Here is a 16,326-nt window from a genome sequence, read left to right as displayed (position 1 = left end):
TCTGGTGATGGAGGATCATGCGAGCTTCATTGGAGGTCGAAATATGACCCTGAGTCGACACAGGTTTTTCTTGCTGCTGGATAGGGTGAGGAGCATGGAGGGAGATTTCACCGTGGCGAGTCCTGAGGCCGAGAAGGCATTTGATTCGGTCACCTGAGAGTTTATGAGGGTCGCTCTGAAGAAATATGGGTTTGGGCCAAAGTTTCTCAAGTAGATATCAATACTTTACCATGACACAGCGGCCAAGGTAAAACCCAACATCATCACATCTGAGGGATTCACCATAGGAAGAAACACCAGGCAAGGCTGCCCCCTATCTCTGCTGTTGGTTCAAACTCATTATTGAGCCTCTGGTGATTAATCTCAGAAGGAAATTCGCTGATAAGGGAATCGAGGTAGACGGGAGGCGGCATATAATCTCATTATATGCAGATGACATGTTACTGTGCATCAAGGATCCTGTACATACTATACCACTGATATTACAGGAGACAGAAAGCTGTGGACAGGTGTTGGGGATGCAAATTAACTTGGCTAATTTGGTGCAGTATCCCATAGCCGGCATGGTGGGGAGCGAGTTCAACACCCTGCCACTTAGCGTCTCAACTAATTCCTTTAAATTCCTGGGAGCGATGATCAATGCAGACTTCAAATCCATTTATTGTGATAGTCTGGAATGCATGCTGCCTACATTAATCGATCTTGTAGCAATGTAGGCCTACTTGCACGTATCACTGATGGGGAGGATATCAGCCTCTAAAATGATAATAGCACAAAGGTTATTGCACTTATTGCAGGTCATACCCAAGGCTATACCACTGACAATTTTCCAGAAACTAGCTGAGATACTCCTTACGTTTTGCTGAGGTGATAAAACTCTGTGAATCGCCCTTTCCACACAGAAATTACCCATAGAGAAGGGGGCGGCCTGGGCGCCCCAGATTTTAAGAGATACTACCAAGCGGCGCAACTGCAACACGTGGTGCAATGGTGGGGAGGATGATGTGCTGGACCTCCCACGCAGCAAAGGTTAAAGATCTACGCTCACCAGTACAGGCGATGAACCAAATATGGGTGGCATAGACCCTGGCAAAAAGAGCAGGAACGTAGTGGCACATGTAAACCCTCTGTGAGGTAAAAGTGTATTCAAAGGACCTATAGGTAGCACCCATAGGAGAATATGGGGTGCAAAGGCGTGTAAAACACTGAGGGGTCTTTCTGAGGGGGCAAGGCCATGGAATGTCATGACTTTTGCGTGAAATGGGACATACCGAGGAACCAGTTTCTGTCGTATGCTGCAACAATATCCACGATCCACACACCCTGGGAGGGCTTTCCCAATATTCCGCCAGAGCATGAAATAGTCGGGACGATTAAGATAACAGTTGGAGGGATGAGAAAGATAATGAACTTGTACAAAGCACTGTTCCCCGGCCGATCACCCATCTCCAGGAGTATTAAGGAATAGGGAGAAGTGGGAATGAGAGCTGGAGATGAGTCTAGACGATGACAAGTGGCAGGAGATATGTCAACACGTGAGGGAAGTGCACGATTCAAACTTATACAGTATTTATTTATTTTATTATTAAACCAGCGAGTGGTTTCTAAGCATTGGGTTGAGATTTGAACCTGTGTTGCACCAGGTTGTCTTGCTTCCAAGACAGACGCGCTGCCCCTGAGCTATTTTATCTTTTATTTTATTGTTTTTTTTTATAATGCACTTAATACCTGAGTTCGGTTTCTATGCATGGATCCGGAATTCAAACCTCTGTTGCTCTGTGTGGTTTTAGCTACCAAGACCATCACATTGCCCCTGTGCTATCCTCTGTTCACAGTATAAATATGTGCATAGGACGTATTTGACACCAGAGTGGGTACGTATATTCTCTCCGGACAGCTCAGCCGCATGCCAACGAAGAAAGTCTGGGTTAGGGCAGTGGGAGTGCCCGGGAAGTCGGGATAGGGAAGCCCTTGGTGCAATTTTTACCAATTTCGAAATAAAAACCCATGAACCATCTTTTGGAGTCTGGTAGTTATTGAAGCCATCAGTGACAACTGGAAAACACACAAATACCAGGTCTGCCCCAAGACGAAATTCATTTGGGCATGGCCACATATAAGGATGCTTTCTTTCTCAAACAATTTGTTCTTGATTTATTTTTATACAACCAATTCCTCGATTTCAAGCAACATTTCACAGCCAAAAACTCAAAAGACACAGTGGAGGTCATTACGACCCAGGCGGTAAGTACACCAACTTTACCACCATGGTGTAAACTACGTTTACACCATGGTGGATGGCGGATTTACCGCCCCATTCCAAGGTGAGTGGGGCGGTAAATCCGCATTTCCCATTTACCCTTCCCCATTCCCATTTTTGCCCCATAGGGCATAATGGGAGTGGGGAAGGCGCTAATTACGGCACCGTAAATTACGGTGCCGTAATTAGCACCAAGGCGGTTTAGCGCCATGGATTTTAACGCCTGCTAAAAGCAGCCGTTAAAATTGGAATCAGGCGTTAAGGTTAACGACGGCGTTAACCCTTACCGCCTGGGTCGTAATGACCTCCAGTGTATTAACACACCTCCGTATCTTATCAGTTTGCAAATTGTCGACATTATTTTATTCATACTTGTTTTCATAACAACGCTTAAAACTATTAAAAACATTATCAGCTGAGAGACCCACCGCGTGTCACAAACCATTTGTATCACATTCATTCCATCCAATCATACTTATTGTATAAATATTTATTTTTTCTTAAGTTAAATTGTGTTTAGTCGATTCTTTTAAAAAGGTAGTATATCTAGTTACACATTGCTATGTGCCTTTATCATCAAACATAGTTCTACATGTTTCTCCTGTCCCGGTTCTTCATCTGCAATAAAAACATATTGCAGACGAAATCTTACTTCGAAATTATTTGAAAGTACTTTTTTCAATAAGGCATCTTAAATCCAATTAATCTGAACTTTCTTACCATGCTTCTAGGATTCTTTCCAAATCTCGGTAGTTCTCACGTGGGTCGTCATTTTGATCATTTGAGTACCACCCGTGATGTCACTGTGTTGTACATATACGTAGTTAGGTTGCTGCATTGTTTCATATCATCCGGTGCCAGTATTACACGCTTTTCCATGTTTATTTTAGTTTGAGTAGAACCCATGTGATGTCATCACATTGTACCTGTATGTATTGATGCCACTGTGTTAGTTCATGCCATATGATGCTGAATCTTAACGCTTTACCACATTTATTTTAGTTTCAAATTTATATTTTACAGAAAAAGTTTGGCTGATCTTTAAATTACTTGTCACTATATTACTAATTAAGCATAGTCATATATTATGTCATTATTTGATCTTATGGAACATTGTTTTAATGATTTATTGTTGCATTGAGTTAATACATTCCAGACTCATTAGAGCAGACATGATTACTCAATCATCTCCTTCAGGCCCATCATATGTGATTTGAGACTGAGGATCCAAAGTGGCCTTCTATATGAGTATGTTTTAGTTGCTTACCTACAACTGTATTTCTCCAGCATTGGTATCTTACATAGATTCCAATGCTGGAATTATTTCCCAGGCTGGGAATACACCTTACATAAATATGACATGTATAAAGCCTTATAGACTTCTCATTATGCAGCCTATCCACCTCATTTTGCTCCTTTTCCTACTGACCAATGAGGTGCCAGGGCTTTAGCACCACCCAGGCAGCCATCTTCAGATTTGAACCTCCAGTCAAGTGACTGACTCACTGATGACTGACTGAAGAACTAGAGCAGCCTCACATGGGAGGTGGGAGGGCACGTGTGAATCTATGAAAGATACCAATGCTGGAGAAATACAGTTACAGGTAAGCAACAAAAATGTCTCCAGCATTGGGTCTTTCATATATTCACATGCTTGAATAGAATACCAAGCAGTGGTGGCATGCATGCAGATGTTAGTACCCTCCATTATATTACATTGAAGTATAATTACTCAATGAAGGGCCCGAAGGGCAAGTATGTTCCTACCTGAGAATAGAAGACGTACCACCACCTGGCCATTCTCTGACTCTTGTCTGGTGTCTTTTTCCAGGCAGTAATGCTTGGCGAATGTGTGAAGTGTGCTCCATTTAGCCACCCTACATATATCCGAAATGGATAATCCTGCATGTAATGCCTCCATTGTTGCTCTTCCCCTGGTCTAATGGGCCATTGCTGGCCGTGGAAGATGGTCGCCTGCAGCATTATAGCAGTGAGTGATGCATCGAGCCACCCAGCGTGAGAGACCTTGTGTGGAAATGGCATGTTCCTTGTGTTGGCCTGCAAAGGCAATGAATGATCTTGGAGATGTACGAAAGGCACTCGTACGGGGCACGTTATATTTCAAGATGCGCTTGTCACTAAGAGAGTGCAAGGCGCACTCTGCCAATGTGGTGTGGTGTTCAAAGAATGTTTGGAGATCAATCTGTTCTGTTAGCGTCATCTGAGATATCACTTTGAGCATCAATTTCAGGTGTGGTCTGCGAGTGGCCCGATCTTTGTGGAAGACGGCAAATGGTGCGTTTACACACAGCACCTGCAGTTCACTAATGGGCCTGGCCGTAGTTATAGCGACCACAAACTACACCTTTCATGAAACATGTGATGTTGCATGTGTGAATGGACCCCTAGGGTGCTGACAGTAATGCTGCAACAGCTGTTCTGAGCCACCAATTTGGTGATGGTCGTGGTCTGGAGGAAAGTTTCTAAGTAGACCCTTGAGAAATGTTTTGACTGCAGGATCTGTGAGTAAAGAGTTTGATTGCGGGTCTCTTTAATAAGCTGTACTGGCCACATTCGGGGAGCTTGGGATAGGCCTGTTCTGGCCACATACAGAGCAGTAATTGATCCAGTTACCTTTAACAGGTCTAAACTCTGCATGTTGACCCATGGGGTGAAACGCCCCTCATTTCTTGATGTAAATTCTACGCTTGGAGGGTACTGTTACCACTCGAATGATATCCCAGCAGTCTTCTGGTATTCTTAGATTAGCATGTCTCCTTCGTTCAGCAAAACGTTCATGAGGGATAGTGTTGTCGGGTCATGGTGGTGTACCTGACCATTCTGTTGTGTCAGTAGCGCCCAATGTGCCCTGAGGCATATGGGTGCTTTGCACAACATCCTCCAGAGGATCGTACACAGATCTGTCGCGCCCAGGCCGGTGCACTTAATATCATCTTGCATGGTTGTTCTCACACCCATTTTATTACCCTGGGCACCAAGGGGATGGATAGGAAGGTGTACAGTAACTTTACAGTCCAAGGAAGGGAGAAAGCATCCCCCAGAGGCCCCGGCTCCGAGTATCTTGTCACAAAGAGGCCGTGGCCCTCGTATAGAAGAGGTTGATTAGTGGTGACCCACATTTCCTGAAAACCCGTTTCAGTTCCATCCTGTCCAACTCCCACTCGTGAGATGTTGAGTATTCTCTACTGATCCGCTAGGATGTTGTCTTTTCCCTTTCCGCTCTCACCTCGATCCATTCCCTGAGGGCCCATTCTCAGAGCTTGTGCACCTCTGCAGATAGCTGAGCCGATCTTGTACCCCCTTACATGTTGTTATAGTGCATGGATGCTGTGTTGTCCATCTGCAGAATTATTCTCTGTCCATTCAGGACCGGCTAGAGCGAATTCAGCACTCACCTAATGGCCCGTAGTTCTAGGACATTGATGTGCAGGGCAGACTCTACTGCTGACCCCGTCCCTTTCACTTGTATATTGCCCAGATGGGCTTTCCACCTGTGAGTGAGGCATCTGTCTTGATGATGAGGGTTGATGTTGCAGCTGGAATGGCATACACTACAACAGGTTGGTTTCATTGTGCTACCAGTGTGGTTTTAAATAATGGGTAATCCCTATTTTTTGTTAACGGGGGGTCTAATCTGAAGGAAGGGACAATCTATAAGGGAGAAAAGTGAAAAACAGATGGACTACCCCTCTCTTTTAGTCTTGTATGGATCTTACGTGAGAGTTAAAGGCATCTCATCTAACAGGGGAGTTCTAAAATGAATATAAATCTTTGTAGGCATAACATTTCAGTTTGAATATGCATTTTTGACATGGGAAAAAAACATTTGATTTTCCTTAAACTCCCCTGTTAGATGAGATGTATGCAGAATGAGTGATATGATTGAGTATCAATTTAAAAATGCTTTTCAAAGATGTTTTATAACTATTAAAGAGACAGAACCTTTGTTACAAGTTGGAGTGATTAGTGCAATTTTTCTCCGCCGGCGACTTCCTAACCAATGAAATAGTTAGGTTGCCTTTAACTCTCACGTAAGATCCATACAAGACTAAAAGAGAGGGGTAGTCCATCTGTTTTTCACTTTTCTCCCTACCAGTGTGGTGCCAGGTGGAAGGTTCGAGTCAGCCAAATGTCTTCCCAGGAAGAAGTCTGTGGCCTATGTCCATTGTTGATCTAACTCCTCATGAATAGAACACATCCTTAGTCTGCAGTTTGGGACTAACAATATACATGAGGACATCACGCCCACCAGGGACTAGTATCACGCCCACCAGGGACTAGGATTGTCGTACTGTGGCAGTATTTGCTGTCATTATCCATTCCAATAGCTGCTCTAGTGCAGTAATTCATTTGGCAAATGGCCTTATTCTAGTGATAGATGCATTGAGGTCCACTCACAGGAATCAGTGTTCAGTTCATGAAGGGGTACCTGCAGATTTTGCAGCATTGATAGAGAACCCTAGTGTGGTGATAGTGTGTATTGTTTGCTAGACACTGTGGGATGCTTGTTTTGTTGAGGCTGCCTCTATGAGCCAATCATCCAGGTACAGAAACACTTCATGTTCAGACCTCTACAGGTGCGCAGCCACTGGCCCTAGACAGTTGGTAAAGAACCTGGAGCTGAGTTTAGATGGAAAAGAAGAACTTTGAATCGGTATTGCTGTTTCCCCACCATAAACCTGAGGTAGCGTCTGTGTGCTTGGTGGATCGATATATGGAAGTAGGCGTTTTCCAAGTGAGTAGTCAGAAAATCGCCTTTTTGTACCCAGGGGATGATATGTTGGAGAGTGGTAATTGTGAACCTAATGCACTTCATATGCTTGTTGAGGAGGCTCAGGTCAAGAATCGGGTGCAATTCCCTGCTCTTTTTCCTTATAAGGAAGAATCAAAAATAGAAGCATGTTCACCCTCTACAAACGCAGAAACTCTTCTATAGCTGCTTTCTTTAATAACTTGAACACCTCCATCTCGAGCTGGTGTAAGTGGGGCAGATTTGTCTTTCATGACAATGCTCTTGGTGGTGATTTAATGAATTCCAATGTGTGGCCTTTGGCCACTATCTCCAGCACCCACTTGTCTGACGTAACTATCTGCAGGCGATGTTTATGGCGGCTGAACCTTCCTCCCCCCTTCCTGGAGGGGGCTTGCAGAGAAGTCTGGCCTGCTCGGACGTCTAGGGCCATGATTGCCCTGAGCCCCATCTGGGTCCTTCAGACAGTTAATCGCCCTCACTTTGTCTTGTGCTAGTATTGATTCCCTTCAGATGTTCATTGATCTTTTTCCCAAACAACTCCTGCCCAACAAACGGCATGTCTAGAATTTGCGCTTGAACTGCTGTGTGGAATGGTCGCATTCTTCCAGGCTTGGCGTCTGAGCATGGAACTGGGAACCATCTGCCTAAATCCTGCGTCTGCTGCATCCACTGCTGCATCTATTATGTGGTCTGATGTAGTTTCCCCCTCATTAATGGTTGTTTTAGTTTTGTCTTGTAGGTCACCTGGCAGGTGGCCCATCAATCTGTTCATCCTGTGCAAGAGATCTATGTCATAGCAAATGGTGTCTTGTATTGGTATCGCAGTGGTCATACTTCTTCTCCTATCCCTGTGCTCAGTAATGCACTGACTTTTTCTTTTTGGTTGACACATGGAGGTGAAACATCTGCACAGCTTTGGTTATTATTATGTAGATCAAGGCTATTTTGTCAGGTGAGGAAGACACACCAGGGGAGTTCCACTTCTTCTGCCTGGTGATGACATAACCATCCCATTCGTCTGCATCTTTTAGTGGTGAATCCTGCAGACTCTCCCTTCCTCTGGTTCCCCCACTGGTGCAAGTTGTATGAGAACTCATGTTATGGGTCTCCTAGTGGGTCATCCCATCAATAGGTACCCTCTGTTGAGACTGTGGATTGTGACGTTATTTATACTGTGGGTGAGAGTAGGGTCTGATGTGCTGGAGCATGCCCTTAATGCGTATGAGGCTGCGGGACTCTTCTGCTTACTGAATGGCAGGGTTGTGGCAGCGCTCTCGCCTTCTGCTGTAGACTGATGCTTCAACAACGGGGTCATTGGCGATGAAGTGGCTGTCAACAACACCCATGCAGGTGATTTGATAGGTGAGGACAGCCACTGTGGACTACTTGCTCGTGGACAACATATTCACCGCTGATGTACCTGCTATGGATGAGCGTGTTGATACCTTGGATGAGGTTTTGCTCACTGGTTGATGTTTCATTGGCAATGAGTGGGTTACTGTGAACAGATGATGCTTCTCTGCACTAGACTGGCCCCCTTGATGAGTCTCAAGCCTGATCTTCATCTTGGGGTGGTGCCATGCCCCTTTCTACTTAGCGCTCCTCTTTTTTGGCACCTGCTTCTCAGGGGTTCAGCACAGAGAGGCTGGGGCAGTTTGGATAGATTCTGCATCTGAAGAATAGCACCCATTTCCTTCTACATATAGAAGTCTCCTATGCCTGTCCTGAAGGTTTTTTTGGGTGACAGTTTTACATATTTCACAATTCTCAGTGTCATGAGGATGTAAGCAATAAATGCATTCCTTATGAGGTGCCCTTAGGACATCGTGTTTCTTTCCACATCCAGTGCAATCCTTGAAGCGTGATTTCTTGATTTTTTAAGTATCGTCCCTGCTTACCTCAGCCATGTCCACGAGGGGCCAGATGAAGATAAGATATTCGATGATTTCTCAGTCCTCAGTCAGTAGGTCATAGTTCCCCAAAACGTGGTGAAGATTGTGTTGAAAGATTACAATGTTTCAGTTTTAATAGAAAAAACAGGTCATAGAGCTCTGAGGATTCCTCAGACTGTGGTAAAAACACTGAAGATGGCTGCCTGGGGTGGAGAAAAAGCCCTGCCACCTCATTGGTCAGTAGGAAAAGTACGAAAATGAGATGTCCATTCCTTTTATCCATTATGTGATATTTCTATACCAGTGATTCCCAGTCTGACAACGGGGAGAAATTCAAGCATGTGAATCTTTGAAGGATCTATTGCTGGAGAAGTTATCAATGTTTTGTTTTGATATGATCTTATCTTAACCACTTCTAAAATACTCCATTCTATGTCATCCTCATTGTGGTGGTATTGTATATAATACACACCTATAAGGATGAAGCATGTAAAAATACACACACACGCATGAGTGATAATTGACAACTGGGCACACAATCACATGCACAAACTTCCACCCTTAGCACTGGGAGTTGATACAGCATGCCTAAACATGCCTAAACCCACAACACACACACACACATACACACTGAATTCATTTAGACATTACCATGTGCAGAGAGGCACATATGCACATACTGTGGCAACAGCTTCACACTTCGTTTTGTATATGTCAAAGGTTGTAATTGCATTGGGGATGGAGATCTTTATTGCAACCCTTGTTCCACCCCTTTTGATACTGTTCTTCTTCTTTTCTATTTCTCACTTGTAATACTTCTGCTTTGTTAAGTTTCACTCTCTGACAGAACGTTCTTGACCCTCTTGATGTTCTAGTGTTCTTCAGTGCCACAAAGGTATGCCTGTGGAAACAACCGTGGGTTTAGTGTTCTAGTCTGCTGTGTCACACCCTAACCCTTCCCTGAGTGCCTTGGTGTGAGTGTGAGTTCAATCGGGCTTACTTTGTTTAATTTTTTGGTGAGCTCTCCATCCTGAGCTATGCAGGGGTGTGTGCTGGAGCAGGAGGTGTCTCTAAACCAGTTACGTCACTGGTTCGGTGAGTATTTGTCTGGTTATGTCTCTCATATACGATTGTCCTCTTACATGCGTTTTCTTTTCCTTTTCAGATCAGAGTTTTGCGGTGGTTGTTGCCAGCGTCGATCGAAGAATCCTGGCTGAAGACCTTGCAGTTGCAGGTAAGTTTGCTGTACAGTTTTTGGTAATTGTCTATTTACTGTCTTTAGTCTTTCAGGGTCGGGTTCGAGGTGAGCCATGCTGCTAGGTGCCTCAAGTGGAGAAGAAGGCACGAGATCAGAGATGCACGGGTAGAAAAAGCTGCGACAAGGAGTTCTCAGGTAAGCTTACCGCTGCTGCGATGCTGACTGGACCCGAGCTGGCGACGCAGTGGAGGACAAGAAGAGGCAGCGAGCTGGAGTTCCTGCAGGTAAGCGCTGGCGAGTAGCTGGAACGAAGAGTAAGCGCGCCACGGGTTGGAGTCCTCGCAGGTAAGCTTTAGCGCGGGGCAGGCAGAAGAAGCTGAGCCACTACCAAGCGAAGTTAAGATGGAGTAAAGGTGAAGTTGGATCGAAGATTCCAGGTAAGCAGAAGATCTTCGGAGCTGTGGTGAGTGTGGAAACAGAAAATCACACGAAGCACAGGATGCTGACTGGGTGTGGCTTATATAGACAGCCACAACCAAAGACTAGACCGCACCGTACAGAATGGGCACAAGGAACAGGAAATTGAGCTCTTAACAGGAAGTGAACCTAACTAGTGTAAGTTCTATGCAATTCTGTATGATAAAGGGCAGATGAGAACTCAGGAGCTCCTTGTGTGTCTTGTGTGCCAGGCCCTTGTCCACATATCCCGAATCTGACTGTTAAAAAAGGGTGAAAGTGTGTTTGGGGGCTTGGTGCTTCTGACAGTCTTCCCCCTCAAGGCCCCTCCAAGGCTGCTTGTATGATCCTTGGCTTAGTGGGATTGTTTCGATGAAATTGGTTTTGCAAACGAGGTGCGTGGAAGTTTTCGCTGGGTTCCCAGGACCTATCCTGTGGACCATACCCTTTCCAATCTACCAAGTAATATAGTTTGTTCCTAACCACATTGGTTATTGGCCATAAGTTGTGGAGTCTAATATTTTCTTGACTTCGTGCTCGGGTTCTTCCTCGATTATCACTGGGGCAGGAGGTGCTTGCAGACGAGTCTCCGGGTAGACTGGCTTCAATAAGGACACATGGAAGACCGGGTGAATGCGTATGTGAGATGGCAAGGTCAATTTCATAGCCACCGGCGACACTATGGCTTCCACAGTGAAAGGCCCTAGATATTTCGGCTGGAGTTTCCTAGATCCCTGTAGTGGGATGTACTTGGATGCCAGCCACACTGAATTACCCACTCGATAATCAGGTGCTGGCCTGCGTTGACGATCGGCATAGGTCTTTTGAGTCTCTTTAGCCATTTCCAAATGGTGCAAGGCTTCTTGACTGGCTTGCCTTATACGTTCATGTAAGGTTTTGACTGCCGGCATTTCAATGGCCTCTGGCGGGTCATATATAGGAGTTTGTGGATGCCGACCGTGTAGTATATAGAATGGGCTTAACCGAGTAGAGGAGTGCACTAAGTTATTATAGGCATATTCAGACATCCACAAGACGTCCACCCAGTCTTTGTCCGTCTGATGTAAGAGACAACAGAGTTATTGTTCGAGGGTTTGATTTGGGCGCTCCGTTTGGCCATCAGTTTGTGGGTGATGTCTTGTGTAAAGGTGAATCTTAACTCCTGCCAAATCACAACAACTCTTCCAGAATCGTGACACAAATTGACTTCCCCTGTCGGATACTATTGCTGAAGGGAAGCTGTGTAGTTTCACTATTCGATCTAAAAATACTTGTGCCATTTGTGGAGCAGAGGGTATCCCTTTCAGAGCTACAAAATGGGCCATTTTAGAGAATAGATCCACGACTACAAAAATTGTGCTATATCCGGCACTGCGATGTAAGTCTGTGACAAAATCCATAGAAAATGTATGCCAGGGTGCAGGTGGTATTGCTAATGGTTGTAGTAGACCCGCTGTCTGTTCTTAGTTGCCTTATTTTGAGCACAGGTGCCACATGAATTGACAAAACTCGTAACATCTCTTCTCCAACTTGGCCACCAGTATGATCTTTTAACCTTTTCCAGAGTCTTGAATATTCCAGAATGGCCTTCTAAAGGGGTGTTGTGGTAACTAGTAATCACTTGTTCCCATAAGGCCTGCGTAGGGAGGTAGAGACGTTCTCGGTAATACGTTTGTCCATTCCTGATGGTGAATTGGGCTCCCTTCCTAGTCCATGCCTGTAATTCCGCATTTGACATGCTGTCTTTAATCTTCTCCTTCAGCTCTTCCCAAGCTGTGTTGGTAGAACCGCATGTCCCGAGTATCTTGTGACCCGGTATGATGTCTAATGGGTCTTGTGTAGTGTATGCTTCCTCACCTTTCCGATGCGCGATAGAGCATCTGCTTTACCATTCTTGACTCCAGGTCTGTATGTGATTACAAAGTCGTATTCAGCAAGAAACAGGGCCCAGCACAGTTGACGAGATGACTGAGCCTTGGCAAATCGCAGGTTTTGTAAATTTCGATGGTCCGTTATGATTGTCACTGTGTGTTTGGCTCCCAATAAGTAGTGTCTCCACTCCTTTAGGGCATCCATGATGGCTAAAAATTCCTTGTCGGTAACTGCGTAGTTTAATTCTGCCGGGGAGAACTTTTTTGACCAGAAGGCCACTGGATAAAGGCGACCAGTTTCTGGGTTCTGTTGGGAAAGGACCTCCCCCATGGCTACACTTGAGGCATCTGTTTCTACTGTGTATGGAAGCTCAGGTTGTGGGTGTTGAAGAACCGGAGCAGAAGTGAATTTTTCTTTAAGAGTGCAAAAGGCTTCCTCGGCTGCTGGTGTCCACTCGAATTTTTGATGTTTTCGTAACAGGGAGGTAATAGGATATACTAATTGTGAGAACCCCGGTATGAATCGTCTGTAGAAGTTCGTGAAACCGAGGAAACTCTGAACCCCTTTCTGAGACGTAGGTGCTGGCCAAGTGAGAATTGCCTCCACTTTCCTATTGTCCATTCGTATGCCTTGGGGAGAAAGTACAAAACCTAGGAACTCCACTTCTGTAACATGGAATGAACACTTCTCGAGTTTGGCATATAGGTGATCGTCTCTCAACTGCTGGAGTACTGATCATACGTGTGTTATATGTTCTTGCAGATTTGTAGAGTAAATGAGTATGTCGTCAATGTATACGACTGCACAGACGTCTAGCAGTTCACATAGCACGTTGTTCATAAAGTATTGAAAGGCCGCTGGGGCGTTGCATAACCCAAAAGGCATTACTTGGTACTCATAGAGCCCGTACCTGGTGCGAAACGCAATTTTCCATTCGTCTCCCTTCTTTACGCGCACCAGGTGGTACGCTACACGGAGGTCTAGTTTAGTGAACACCTGTGCCTGTTTGACTTGGTCCAGCAACACCGGGATCAAAGGCAGCGGGTACCTGTTCTTGACTGTTAATTGGTTTAGCGCCCGGTAGTCTATGCATGTCCTTAGATCTCCCTCCTTCTTTGGGACAAAGAAAAGGGGGGAGGCCGCTTGTGATTTTGAGGGCCGGATAAAGCCATTTGCCAGATATTGGTCTGGGTAGGTCTTCAAGTGATCGTTCTCCTTTTCTGTTAGAGCGTATATGCGGCTGCACAGTACTTGAGCTCCTGGTATCAAGTCAGTTTGACAATCGTATGAACGATGGGGTGGCAGGACGTTGGCTTGCTCCTTAACAAAAACGTCTTGGAATTCCAGATATTCAGGGGGGAGGCTACTCACTAGTCCCAGGATTAAAAACTATCTTTTGACTGACTGGTAACTGGTGTTCTGCTTTGTGTTCTTCCTCCATATGACCCATGTCGCATTCGTCAGAAAAAGTGATCATTCTCCTTCGCCAATCAATACTGGATTGTGCTTTTCTAACCAAGGTATTCCAAGGATTAACTGGAACTGCGGTGCTGTGATCAGGTCAAACTACAGCTTTTCTCTGTGTCCATTTTGACATAACAGTACTAGCTGTGCTGTACATTGAGTTACAGGACCTGACAGAAGTTGCGTACCATCTACTGCCGTGACATTCTCTGGTGTTGTCTTTGGGCAGATGGGCAGTCCCATTTTACCAGCCAATTCTTGATCCATATAGTTACCAATAGCCCCACTATCGATATACATCTCCAGGGCATGCATTTCCGAAGGGCTTTGCTGATTAATGAAGGTCACAGGTACAGCAAAATGTGAGACCAGAGAGCTCTTGACTATGCTCGACAGACTGGCCTCTAGGCCTGTCGGGCGTTGGAGTGTCCCGATTCGCCTTTCTCCTCACTATTGTCCATGGCACCTACCATCTTGCGAGGAGGCTTAGCTGGGCAGTTCTGGAGAAAGTGGCCGGGCTGGCCACAATATAAACATAGTTGTTCCGACCGCCGACAATCTCTTTCTGCTTTGGAGAGAGGACCTCTGAGGACCCCTAACTGCATGGGTTCAGGATGAGTGTCTGCTGGCTGTTTCACCGGCGAGTCCTTAGTGTGCACATAAAATGGTCTGTTTTCTGAGCGGGAGCGATCTGCCTTCCGGTCTTGTATCTGATGGTCTAGTTGTATGGCTAAGTCTATGTATTCCGCACACCCATCGAAGGGGTTAACCACCTGTGCGAGAACGTCTTTTAACTCTCCCGCTGGCCTCTGTAGAACAGGGTGGTGCGCTTTTCCTCGGGCCAATTTGTTTCTGCCACTAAACGATTAAAAGTCGCCACATATGCCAGTAGGTCCTGACTGCCTTGGCGAAGGGAAAGCAGTTTGTTATCTAGGGCCTGTCCCTTGGTGTGTTGAGCAAAAAGCTTTTCAAGTTCCCGCTGAAACCCCAGGAAGTTTAGTAATAAGGGGTCCTCCCGGTTCACTAAAGGGACCGACCAGTCTGCAGCATGACCCCCCTCAGATAAGACAATACAAACGCTACCTTAGATTGATCAGTTGGAAATACTCCTGGCCTACACAAGAAGTGCAGCCAACATTGATTCATAAATACCCCAAACTTCTTTGGGTCCCCAGTAAACCTCTCAGGGGGTGCTAACGGTATGATGCCTGGAATAACTACTTGCACAGGGCTCAAAGTTTGTGAGGCCGGAGTTGGAGATGTTCCTCCCAGCAGAGGGACTTGGCCAGCCTGAGCTTGCAACACTTGCCATGCTAACTCCTCGGTTCGGTCTCTGTTCACAACTACCTCTCGTCTGAGTGCATTGGTTTCTGACTGGGCTGCATGTACCTCCGCCCGTAACTTCCCCAGGAGTTGGGATAACTGGTCTACTTCCGAGTTTTCCATCGCTCAGGCAGAATAGTTTGAGGTGGCTTCGTGTTCTGTCAGACTCACCTGAATTCTGCAGGAGCGATGGGTAGGACCTCTGGACTGGGTTCTGGTTCCCTGTTCTAGTGTTCTTCAGTGCCACAAAACCCACTGTGGGTTTAGTGTTCTAGTCTGCTGTGTCACACCCTACCCCTTCCCCGAGTGCCTAGGTGTGAGTGTGAGTTCAATCGGACTCACCTTGTTTAATTTTTTGGTGAGCTCTCCATCCTGAACTATGCAGGGGTGCGTGCTGGAGCAAGAGGTGTCTCTAAACCAGTTACTTCACTGGTTCGGTGAGTATTTCTCCGGTTATGTCTCTCATATACGATTGTCCTCTTACATGGGTTTTCTTTTCCTTTTCAGATCGCGGGTTGGGGTGGTTGTTGCCGGCGTGGATCGAAGAATCCTGACTGAAGACCTTGCAGTTGCAGGTAAGTTTGCCTAATTGTCTATTTACTGTCTTTAGTTCGAGGTGAGCCGTGATGCTAGGTGCCTCAAGTGGAGAAGAAGGCACGAGATCAGAGATGCACGGGTAGAAAAAGCTGTGACATGGAGTTCTCAGGTAAACTGACTGGACCGGAGCTGGCGACGCGGTGGAGGACAAGAAGAGGCCGCGAGCTGGAGTTCCTGCAGGTAAGCGTTGGCGAGTAGCTGGAAAGAAGAGTAAGCGTGCCACGGGGTGGAGTCCTCGCAGGTAAGGTGTAGTGCATGGTGGGCAGAAGAAGCTGAGCCACTACGAAGCGAAGGTAAGACAGAGTAAAGGTGAAGTTGGATCGAAGATTCCAGGTAAGCAGAAGATCTTCGGAGCTGCGGTGAGTGTGGAAACAGAAAATCACACAAAGCGCATGATGCTGACTGGGTGTGGCTTATATAGACAGCCACACCCAAAGACTAGACCGCACCGTATAGAATGGGCACAAGGAACAGGAAATGGAGCTCTTAA

Source organism: Ambystoma mexicanum, chromosome 6p, assembly GCF_040938575.1.
Source record: "Ambystoma mexicanum isolate Mex_15411 chromosome 6p, UKY_AmexF1_1, whole genome shotgun sequence".
Taxonomy (NCBI): domain Eukaryota; kingdom Metazoa; phylum Chordata; class Amphibia; order Caudata; family Ambystomatidae; genus Ambystoma; species Ambystoma mexicanum.
This window is presented reverse-complemented; position numbering follows the sequence as displayed.